Source organism: Salvelinus alpinus, chromosome 5 (genome assembly GCF_045679555.1).
Source record: "Salvelinus alpinus chromosome 5, SLU_Salpinus.1, whole genome shotgun sequence".
NCBI lineage: Eukaryota > Metazoa > Chordata > Actinopteri > Salmoniformes > Salmonidae > Salvelinus > Salvelinus alpinus.
In genome coordinates this window covers 85477164-85487618 of record NC_092090.1, presented here as the reverse complement: position 1 = coordinate 85487618, position 10455 = coordinate 85477164, and the positions used below count along the sequence as shown (strand labels likewise).

The window sequence follows — 10455 nt, the reverse complement described above, 5'->3', positions numbered from 1 at the left end:
AACATTGGCATTTAAAGAAACGTAAATCAATGTATTCCGTTTATTATAGGATCTACATGTCTTACTTATAGTACAATGTTCAGTTGAGTCGGCTAGACTGAATCTCTCTGCTTTCTCGGCAACTACTTATTTCACTGACTAGGATAAACCTTTCCGCGATTAAACAATGTGGTTTCAAACTTGACGCCTGGACGCTGACAACGTCACCGTGGTAACAATCCTCAATTATCAATGATTGGCTAACCCGTGGGAACGTTTCAATTCCCTCAGTACAATGATTGGTTGGTGGGCGGTTTAAGGAGCGGTTAGAGTCTGCATCGTTCCGGGTTATTGTCAGTTTCGGCAGCTTTGCACAGGGAGAGGACCGCATCCTGAATAGCAGTGAGCTGCCTTAAACATACAAATATTTATTCGGACATTATCAATATTGCTTGGTATTTAGATCAAAGAGAAGGTCAACGCAAAGGAATGTTTGGAACTGGTTTTGTCACCTCAATTGGAAATCAGAGTCTATAATCGGGAGGACAGACGTTTGCGAGAGGCTGTAGACAGACATCGCCGGAGAAAGTGTATGCCAAACGGGCTAAGGATTTAATAGCACCTCTTATTTCTCACACCTGCATTTGTTTCAAAGTATTGGAATCTGCACGGTTACTCTGTGCTACAGACAACGTTGAAACATTTTGTTTAGTGGACAAATTCAGATTGATTAGACTAAATATGTGAACCACTTTGACCTATATGCGTAATTGCTTTGGGGAATCATTCGCATCCATCTATTCTTTTGGATTGAGAATTTCGTTTTGTGACATCTTTTTGGAAATATTCTCGGGGAAACGAGGAGAAGAAATGACACGATAGCGTATCATTTTACAGGCTAGTTTCGGAGGGCGAAAGGTTGAGTATAATATGCGTTAGGTGAGACCACAGTTTAACGGGAGAGACTGACACGCAACACTCCTGGATTTGTCAACCTGTTATTTCCCAGGGTTTGAATTCACGGTCATTCAGCCCAGGAAACGAAACGCATCAGTTACAATAATATTGTTCATTGACGGAAGGAGCAATTAATTTAACCATTGGGTTTTCCAGTTTGGACTCTGATTCACTGTCTGAAAATGTGCATGACACTGAAAGGGGGAGAATAAACTGTATTGCTGTTGATCAACAACGGGTGGTTTTTGGATTTTGGAGAGCGAAATGAAACCGATCTGAAGCAGACTACTCATCGCCAGCTAACCTGCATGGAGTTCTAATCTGCACTACGAAACAATTTATGGTAACTAGCCAATTTTATCTTCAGGTTTCAAAACTATAGTCATACATTTATCGCATGCGTAATTTGGGAATTGTGTTTCTGCTAATGGCAGCCGGGGTCATTCGGCGACATGTCTTCATATCATAATTGATGGATGGAGTGTAAGAAAGCTGGCACATTGCATAACAATTGATGGATATGCATAACAATTGATGGATAGTATTGTAGGAAAATAGAATGAGGATGTAAAATGCTGAGTCTACGGTACAGAGATGTTTCAATGACTGGGGTAGGACAGGCTATAAAACCTGTTTTCATGCGTAGCCTAGGCTAACCTACAATAAAGGACATGTTGTAAAATCGATGTCAGTTACTTAATGGATTTAGGATCTGCTTTGACTTGTTGTATTTGTTCTTTTCAATGATAAGGAGCAATTGAGTATATTGTCGGAAGTATTCTACACAAGGAATTATTTTCTGTATGCCCCCATGCGTCATATTATTTTTAATGAGCGGTGGGTAAAGAGTTTCAGCGGCAATTAGTGATTTTCACACCCAAGTATAACTGGCTTAGTTTCTTTAAATAGTTGATGACATTCATTGATGTTGATTAAGGACGCGCTTAGATGTTATCTTCCTCAAATGAACGAGCATCACCAGTGCGTAATTCCTCAGAACTTTTCAGTTGGAGCTCGGTGTCATAGCCTATGTTCTATATAGCCATTAAGTACAGGCTATACCCAAGTACATGCGACACACACACACAATATCAGGCTACTGTAAACAGCAGGTGTTGACCTGGAAAAAAGTACATATTTTTAATCTGTGTAGGATGTAACATGGGGACCATCAGGCTACACACATGCACCTCTTCATCTTCAGCGACCAGAAGATACACAAACACACTGATAAGCAAATGGATTAAATTTTTTCCTGTGAAATTCCTGGAGTTTGTGGCTAGTTAACAGGCCTCGATAATCCATGTATTCATAGACCACTTCAGGCCAGGCCTCTGCTAAAAGTATCTCTGCATTGTTTCAGTGGCTGGATAGTGGAGTACAGTACAGTGGACTTTACCCTGGTCCCTTACTTGCTCATTGATAATCTTCCATGGGACCACACTACATCCAGGGGCAGGCTCCTGGAGTCGCCAGTCATGTACAGCACTTGCCATAGCAAAGCACAGCGCCTGCTTGCTAGTATTGAGTAAAACATTGGGTGAGACTTCACCCGAGGGGGCAGAGCCTCATTTACTTCCTACACTCGGCCCTATGACCTGCTGAGCAAATTGTGCTCATATTAGCTCCGAGACTGCTCCTCACCTAAACAAATAGTCTCCCTAGTATAATGCGTGCCTTAACTCAACATTATGGTTGGGGACGGGGTTGGGGACGATAGGGTTAGCTACTGGAGCTAGCAGGACAGCCTAATATGTAGACCAGTGAATTACCTCTTGGATTTAGTCTTGGCTCTGTTTTAATTTTTGGGGGCTAAATATCGTGACTCATAATGCCTTTCTGAAGGCTGAATGGGTTTTACTTTGATTTGGGATTTTAATGCAAAGTAGGCCTAAGTAGCCTGACAGTCTTTATTCAAAACAGAAATAAATATACAATCTGATTCGTTTTTTTGGTCGCCTCATTTGCAGGATTCTAAATCCATACAGGAAATTATTAAAGCAAGGTTTTTATTGTTAAAACTAAAGCGATTCCTTCCAAACTCAACTTTATGTTGGGTGAATGCAATAATACTAGCCTATGTTTCATACTCCGTCTTTGGTTAAATGCGTCCCAAAACCATCTAAAAAGCAGAACAAATTTTATACCGTTGCCTGAACTTTCAACAAGTATCCTTCTTAATGTGCAAAGAGTTGGTTGAAGGACAGATTTAATTTTGGCTATAAGATATTAAAGCGGAAGTAATATACTAAGCAAGCCCAGGCACTATATCAATTTCCAACACTGAAATCCTATTTCAATTTGATTGATTGATAGCATTGGGGTGAATGCTCTGTACTCTTTGCTTATTAAAACTGCAGTCTTGAGTGAATAAGTAAGGTTTGCTCATGAATATCTTCATAATAGCTTAACTTTAATTTCCTGTTCTATGTATTAATATTATTTTAATCCCAAAATGGTTTGATTGTCTTAATGCAGACCCAGAGACAGCAATACCGAACTACGGTGTGTGCAATGCCACTGCAAACATACCTTGGACGATATACACTACTGTTCAATAGTTTTGGGTCACTTAGAAATGTCCTTGTTTCTGAAAGAAAGGCAACTTTTTTTGTCCATTAAAATAACATAAAATTGAACAGAAATACAGTGTAGACATTGTTAATGTTGTAAAGGACTATTGTAGCTGGAAACGGCTGATTTATTTTTTATGGAATAACACCAGTCTCAACGTCAACAGTGAAGAGGCGACTCCGGGATGCTGGCCTTCTATTTAACGAAGTACTATTTAATGAAGCTGCCAGTTGAGGACTTGTGAGGCGTCTGTTTCTCAAACTAGACACTCTAATGTACTTGTCCTCTTGCTCAGTTGTGCACCGGCGCCTCCCACTTCTCTTTCTATTCTGGTTAGAGCCAGTTTGCGCTGTTCTGTAAAGGGAGTAGTACACAGCGTTGTACGAGATCTTCAGTTTCTTGCCAATTTCTTGCATGGAATAGCCTTCATTTCTCAGAACAAGAATAGACTGACGAGTTTCAGGAGAAAGTTATTTGTTTCTGGCCATTTTGAGCCTGTAATCGAACCTACAAATGCTGATGCTCTAGATACTCAACTAGTCTAAAGAAGGCCAGTTTTTTTTATTGCTTCTTTAATCAGCACAACAGTTTTCAGCTATGCTAACATAGTTGCAAAATGGTTTTCTAATGATCAATTAGCCTTTTTGAAATGTTAAACTTGGATTATCTAACACAACGTGCCATTGGAACACAGGTTGCTGATAATGGGCCTCTTTACGCCTATGTAGATATTCCATAAAAAATCTGCCGTTTCCAGCTACAATTGTTAATGTTGTAAATTACTATGTCTACACTTTATTTCTGATCAATTTGATGTTATTTTAATGAACCAAAAATGTGCTTTTCTTTCAAAAACAAGGACATTTCTAAGTGACCCCAAACTTTTGAATGGTAGTGTATATATAAAAAATAATCTGCTCTGGTTTATCTTCAATAGATATTCATTTCTAAGCTTACTGTGCCAGCTTGATTATTTGTGATTTGAAAAAATTAGCACATTTGTTTTCCAGAGAGGCATTTAGTTTATTCTGTATAGGATATATTTTCATAAAATTATAGGTAATGGAAAGCAGTGATCCTATCTTGTGGCTCAGCTTCCACAACCACTGACAATAAAAGTTGCTTCTTTCTTTCCAGGAAACACATTTAGGCAAAACATTTAGTGACACATTAACCTTTTCTCTCAAAGGCATCCAAATAGCATCTCATTTAGATATTGATCTGAGTTCCTGTTACTGTTATTTTTTTTATTTTTGTTGCGCTTATTTTTTTACTTATTGTGTACATAATGTTGCTGCTACTGTCTCTTATGACCGAAAATAACTTCTGGACATCAGAAAAGCGATTACTCACCGCGGACTGGAAGAAACTTTTTCCTTTAACGAGTCCGACGAGAAAGATATCCTGCTTTCACTGGAACAGGCCCAGATCCAGGACTTTTGCGTGAAGAAAAGAAGCCGGAAAAGAGGTAACCGATTGGGGATCCTTCTGAGAATCCGGAGGTGAGTGAGTAAACTCCCAATGTCTTCCATTCTCCTTGCTAACGTGCAATCGTTAGAAAATAAAATTGATGACCTACTATTATGATTTTCCTACCAATGGGACATTAAAAACTGTAACATCTTATGTTTCACCGAGACGTGGCTGAACGAAGAAACAGACAATATAGAGCGGGCGGGATTTTCCATGCACCGGCAGAACAGAGACGCTACCTCTGGTAAGACGAGGGGTGGGGGGGTGTCTTTTTTTTGTCAATAACAGCTGGTGCGCAATGTATAATATTAAAGAAGTATCGAGGTATTGCTTGCCTGAGGTGGAGTACCTTATGATAAGCTGTAGACCACACTCTCTACCAAGAGTTCTCATCTGTATTATTCGTAGCCATCTATTTACCACCACAAAGCGAAGCTGGCACTAAGACCACTCTCAACCAACTCTATAAGGCCATAAGCAAAGAAGAAAATGCTCACCCAGAAGCGGCGCTCCTAGTGGCCGGGGACTTTAATGCAGGCAAACTTAAATCAGTTTTAACAAATTTATACCAGCATGTCACATGTGCAACCAGGGGAAAAATAATCATAGACCACCTTTACTCCACACACAGAGATGCATACAAAGCTCTCCCCTACCCTCCATTTGGCAAATCTGACCACAATTCTATCCACCTTATTCCTGCTTTACAAGCAAAAACTAAAGCAGGAAGTACCAGTGACTCGCTCAATACGGAAGTGGTCAGATGACGCGGATGCTACACTACAGGACTGTTTTGCTAGCACAGACTGGAATATGCTCCGGGATTCATCCAATGGCATTGAGGAATACACCACCTCAGTCATCGGTTTCATCAATAAGTGCATCGATGAAGTCGTCCCCACAGTGACTGTACGTACATATTCCAACCAGAAACCATGAATTACAGGCAACATCCGCATCAAGCTAAAGGCTAGAACTGCCGATTTTCAAGGAGCGGGAGACTAATCCGGACACTTATAAGAAGTCCAGCAATGCCCTCAGACGAACCATCAAACAGGCAAAGCGTCAATACAGGATTAAGATTTGAATCCTACTACACCGACTCTGACGCTCGTCGGATGTGGCAGGGCTGGAAAACTATTATGGACTACAAAGGGAAACCCAGACGCGAGCTGCCCAGTGACGCAAGCCTACCAGACGAGTTAAATGCCTTTTATGCTCTCTTCGAGGTAAGCAACACTGAAGCATGCACCAGAGCACCAGCTGTTCTAGATGACTGCGTGATAATGCTCTCGGTAGCCGATGTGAACGAAACCTTTCAACAGGTCAACATTCACAAATCCGCTGGGCCAGATGGATTATCAGGACTCAAAGCATGCGCGGACTGACTGTCAAGTGTCTTCACTGCCATTTTCAACCTCTCCCTGATTGAGTCTGTAATTCCTTCGTGTTTCAAGCAGACCACCATAGTCCCTGTGCCCATGGAAGTGAAGGTAACCTGCCTAAATGATTACCACCCTATGGCACTCACGTCAGTAGCCATGAAGTGCTTTGAAAGGCTGGTCATGGCTCACATCAACAGCATCCTCCCGGACACCCTAGACCCACTCAAATTTGCATACCGCCCCAATAGATCCACAGATGATGCAATCGCACTCGACACCGCCCTTTCTCACCTGGACAAAAGGAACACCGATGTGAGAATGCTGTTCATTGACTACAGCTCAGCGTTCAACACAATAGTGCCCACGAAGCTCATCACTAAGCTAAGGACTCTGGGACTAAACACCTCCCTCTGCAACTGGATCCGGGACTTCCTGACGGGCCGCCCCCAGGTGGTAAGAGGAGGTAACACGTCTGCCACGCTGATTCTTAACACTGGAGCCCCTCAGGGGTGTGTACTTCGTCCCCTCCTGTATTCCCTGTTCACCCACGACTGCGTGGCCAGGCACGACTCCAACACCATCAAGTTTGCTGACACAACAGTGGTAGGCCTGATCACCGACAACGATGAGACGGCCTATAGGAAGGAGGTCCGAGACCTGGCAGTGTGGTGCCAGGACAACCTCTCTTCATTGTGAGCAAGACAAAGGAGCTGATCGTGGACTACAGGAAAAGGCGGGCCGAACAGGCCCCCATTTAACATCAAGGGGGCTGTAGTGTAGTGGGTCGAGAGTTTCAAGTTCTTTGGTGTCCACATCACCAACAAACTATCGTGGTCCAAACACACCAAGACAGTCTTTTCCCCCTCAGGAGACTGAAAAGATTTGGCATGGGTCCCCAGATCCTCAAAAGGTTCTACAGCTGCAACATCGAGAGCATCCTTACCGGTTGCATCACCGCCTGGTATGGCAACTGCTCGGCATTTGACTGTAAGGCGCTACAGAGGGTAGTGTGAATGGCCCAGTACATCCCTGGGGACAAGCTTCCTGCCATCCAAGACCTATATAATAGGCGGTGTCAGTGGAAAGCCCATAAAATTGTCAGAGACTCCAGTCACCTAAGTTATAGACTGTTTTCTTTGCTACCGCATGGCAAGCAGTACCGGAGCGCCAAGTCTAGGACCAAAGGCTCCTCAACAGCTTCTTCTCCCAAGCCATTAGACTGCTGAACAAATCCCCCCCCCCCCCTTCCCTTGTACACTGCTGCTACTCGCTGTCTGTTTGTTACCTATGCATAGTCACTTTGCCCCCACCTACATGTTTACAGATTACCTCAACTAGCCTGTACCCCTGCACACTGACTCGGTACCGGTGCCCCCTGTATATAGCCTCGTTATTCTTATTGTGTTACTTTTTATTATTTTTATTTTAGCCTACTTGGTAAATATTTTCTTCTTCTGGAACTGCACTTTTGGTTAAGGGCTTGTAAGTAAGCATTTCACGGTAAAGTCTACTTGTATTCAGCGCATGTGACAAAGTTTGGTTTGTTCAGTGTATATTTGCTCTGACTACAGTGGGTACTATTCTTTGTGTAAACAATTTACACATGAATAAATACAATAGAAGATGTTCACTTGAACATTTGTTTTGTGTTTTGAGCAGTCCTGCATTATTTGCCATTCTGAGGTACTAGTGGAGTACTATGGATATCCCTGTATAGTGGTAGTTAGGCGGTATGGAATCTGTCTCAAGTGGCTCTATAGCCCTCAAACTCAACTCGGGACCTCGAAGCAGTGGAACTGGCTTTTTTATTTTATTGTTCCCCTCTAATCAGAGACTGATTTAGACCTGGGACACCAGGTGGGTGCAATTAAGGATCAGGTCGAACAGAAAACCAGCAGGTTCCGGACCTCGTAGGGTAGGAGTTGAATACTCCTGCTCTATAGCTTCTTCAGTAACACTTACTTCCCTGATCCTGCTGCCTTAGCAAAACATAGCTTAAAGAGGAACTGGTTCGATCAATGTGTTGTATTTTCAAACAATGTGAGGACAAAAAAGAGGCGTGGTTTGTTTAATCCACTCTTGTGAAGGGTAAGGAACAATCATATGTCAGTTTACTTAGCTTCTGTTTCAGACATGCACGCTTTGACATTCCTTAGGTCTTGAATGCAGTGGTTCTCAAACCTCTCCTCGGGGATCCCCAGGGGACTCCCAGACGTTTCACAATTTGGTTTTAGCTCTGGACTGATTCACCTAATTAAGGGCTTGATTATTAGTTGACAAGTTAAATCAGGTGTGCTAGTTCTGGAGTAGATTAACATGAACTGGCTGGGGGTCCCTGAGGAGAGAGGTTTTAGAACCACTTATTTGAGGCAAAAATTATTGTTGGTAAACGATAAGGTCGTACATGACTACATAAAAAATTATATATATTTATATTATTTTTTGTTTTTCTTTATCCCACCAGGCAGTCTATCACCCCCAATATTGCCTCCTTTTTGGTCACTGATATCAGCCCTCTCCTTCCTACTGCCCTGTCTGATCCCACACACATTTATTATTCATTTTATTTTAGAAACACTGGATCTTTTTGGATTTAGGAGTGCAGAGAAAAGGAGTCCAGTCTTGATTGTGTATGCCCCCTGCAGCGAATTAGGCGGCTCCTGTGTGGTGCTGGTTTTGTTCTCAAAGCCATATCTGTACCTTGAGGTAATCACCAGACATGATTTCCTTGCCTTTGTCTGTGAGGATGAAGTAGTAATGTGCTGTATCCTAGCAGGCGTTCATCCACTGATGGCAGGCAGTGGACTTTTCATCATGCTCCACAAGAGTGGAACTATAACTTAGCCTGGTCCCCTAGCCTAGCTACTACTATAGGTGCGTTAGCCAACTCTTCTGTTGTAATGCCTTATGTGTGGCATGGCAACAATTTGAAGGGTTGCCTACAGCCCATACAACATTATGGGACCAGGCTAAGTTAAAGCACTGCATTCCTCCTCAGTGATGGGCTAACCAGTTTTCAAAGTTATGCAGAATGGTTAAAATGCAGTTATGCATTTGAGATACAAGATGGAATCTCCAAGAGGACCTTGACCCCATTGAAGATAGTTATGTGAATCCTATAAGGTTTCAGGTTTGTGCAGCGAAGATACATATAGTGGATGGGTGCTCTTGTGCCAAAAGGGGTCCCATACCCCTCAGTAGTGTATTAAGGCCTTGGATAACCCCCCCTCCCCTTAAGCCCGTGTGTGTATCATGGCCTCATCAACAATTATTCATGAAGGAAATTTTGATTGGTAGTGGAGGCTTGGGTGCCGTTTGATTCACTATTGTGTGTTTTCCCGTGTTTCTTATTATCTCTAGAACTCTTTATTGCCTCTTGTTTCCCTGCCAGAAGCAGCTAGGGATGGTTTTATCTCGTGCGAGCGTCTGATTAATCTCTCTTCTCCCAATGCTGTTGTACTTTAATCTTGAATGGGCACTATCGGATTCTCCTCGCCTATTGAGGAAGATCAAGCTTTAGTGGAACAAGGAACTGCACATCACCCTAATCTCCTTCTCTGCTGGATTTTGGTTGGCTACCCTCCCTTGGGGCTTTGTACTGTTTCTGCAAAAGCAGGAAATACATCAGCAAGATAAAGATGTTTTCTCTTTATGCTTTGGTCATTAATTCTCAGTTGACATTAGCCAGCACTTTACAGCTCTGCTGGTTGGTTCATTACCTGGCTGAAGAAGCTGTCAGCTCGAATTATCAGGGTCAATGATTGACACAGTTGCAAATCGCCATATGACCTAAATTGGTTGAACTTTTGTCAGCCATTAAAAAAATAAAAATAATCCTTAATGATTATGTAGCTCTGGCTATGGGTGCCCAGTGCCCTTTACATATTGCCAGTTTTACACAGGGGATGGAGGCCCTATGTGAATGACCTAGGTCATCCTATGTCCTTAGGGTCTGTGCTGTAGATGGGCTTCAGCTGTATGGATGTGTCGTGGATTAATTTGTTTAAATAGAATGCAGTCGATTCAGACATAAGCTGCGGACTACAATTTTGCTCATCCAATTCTGTTTATGTATCATTGAAAAACA

The 10455-nt window shown here is 42.4% G+C and overlaps 1 protein-coding gene across 2 annotated transcripts in view; it reads left to right on the top strand.

Moving 5' to 3' along the window:
• Positions 1-342: 342 nt before the first annotated feature.
• Positions 343-10455, top strand: part of LOC139577114 (protein FAM222A-like) — a 64717-nt gene continuing 54604 nt past the window's right edge. For both annotated transcript variants that reach the window (XM_071403944.1, XM_071403943.1), the window contains exon 1: positions 343-1279. The gene's annotated coding sequence lies outside the window, so the exon portion shown is untranslated. The remainder of the gene's footprint in view (positions 1280-10455) is intronic.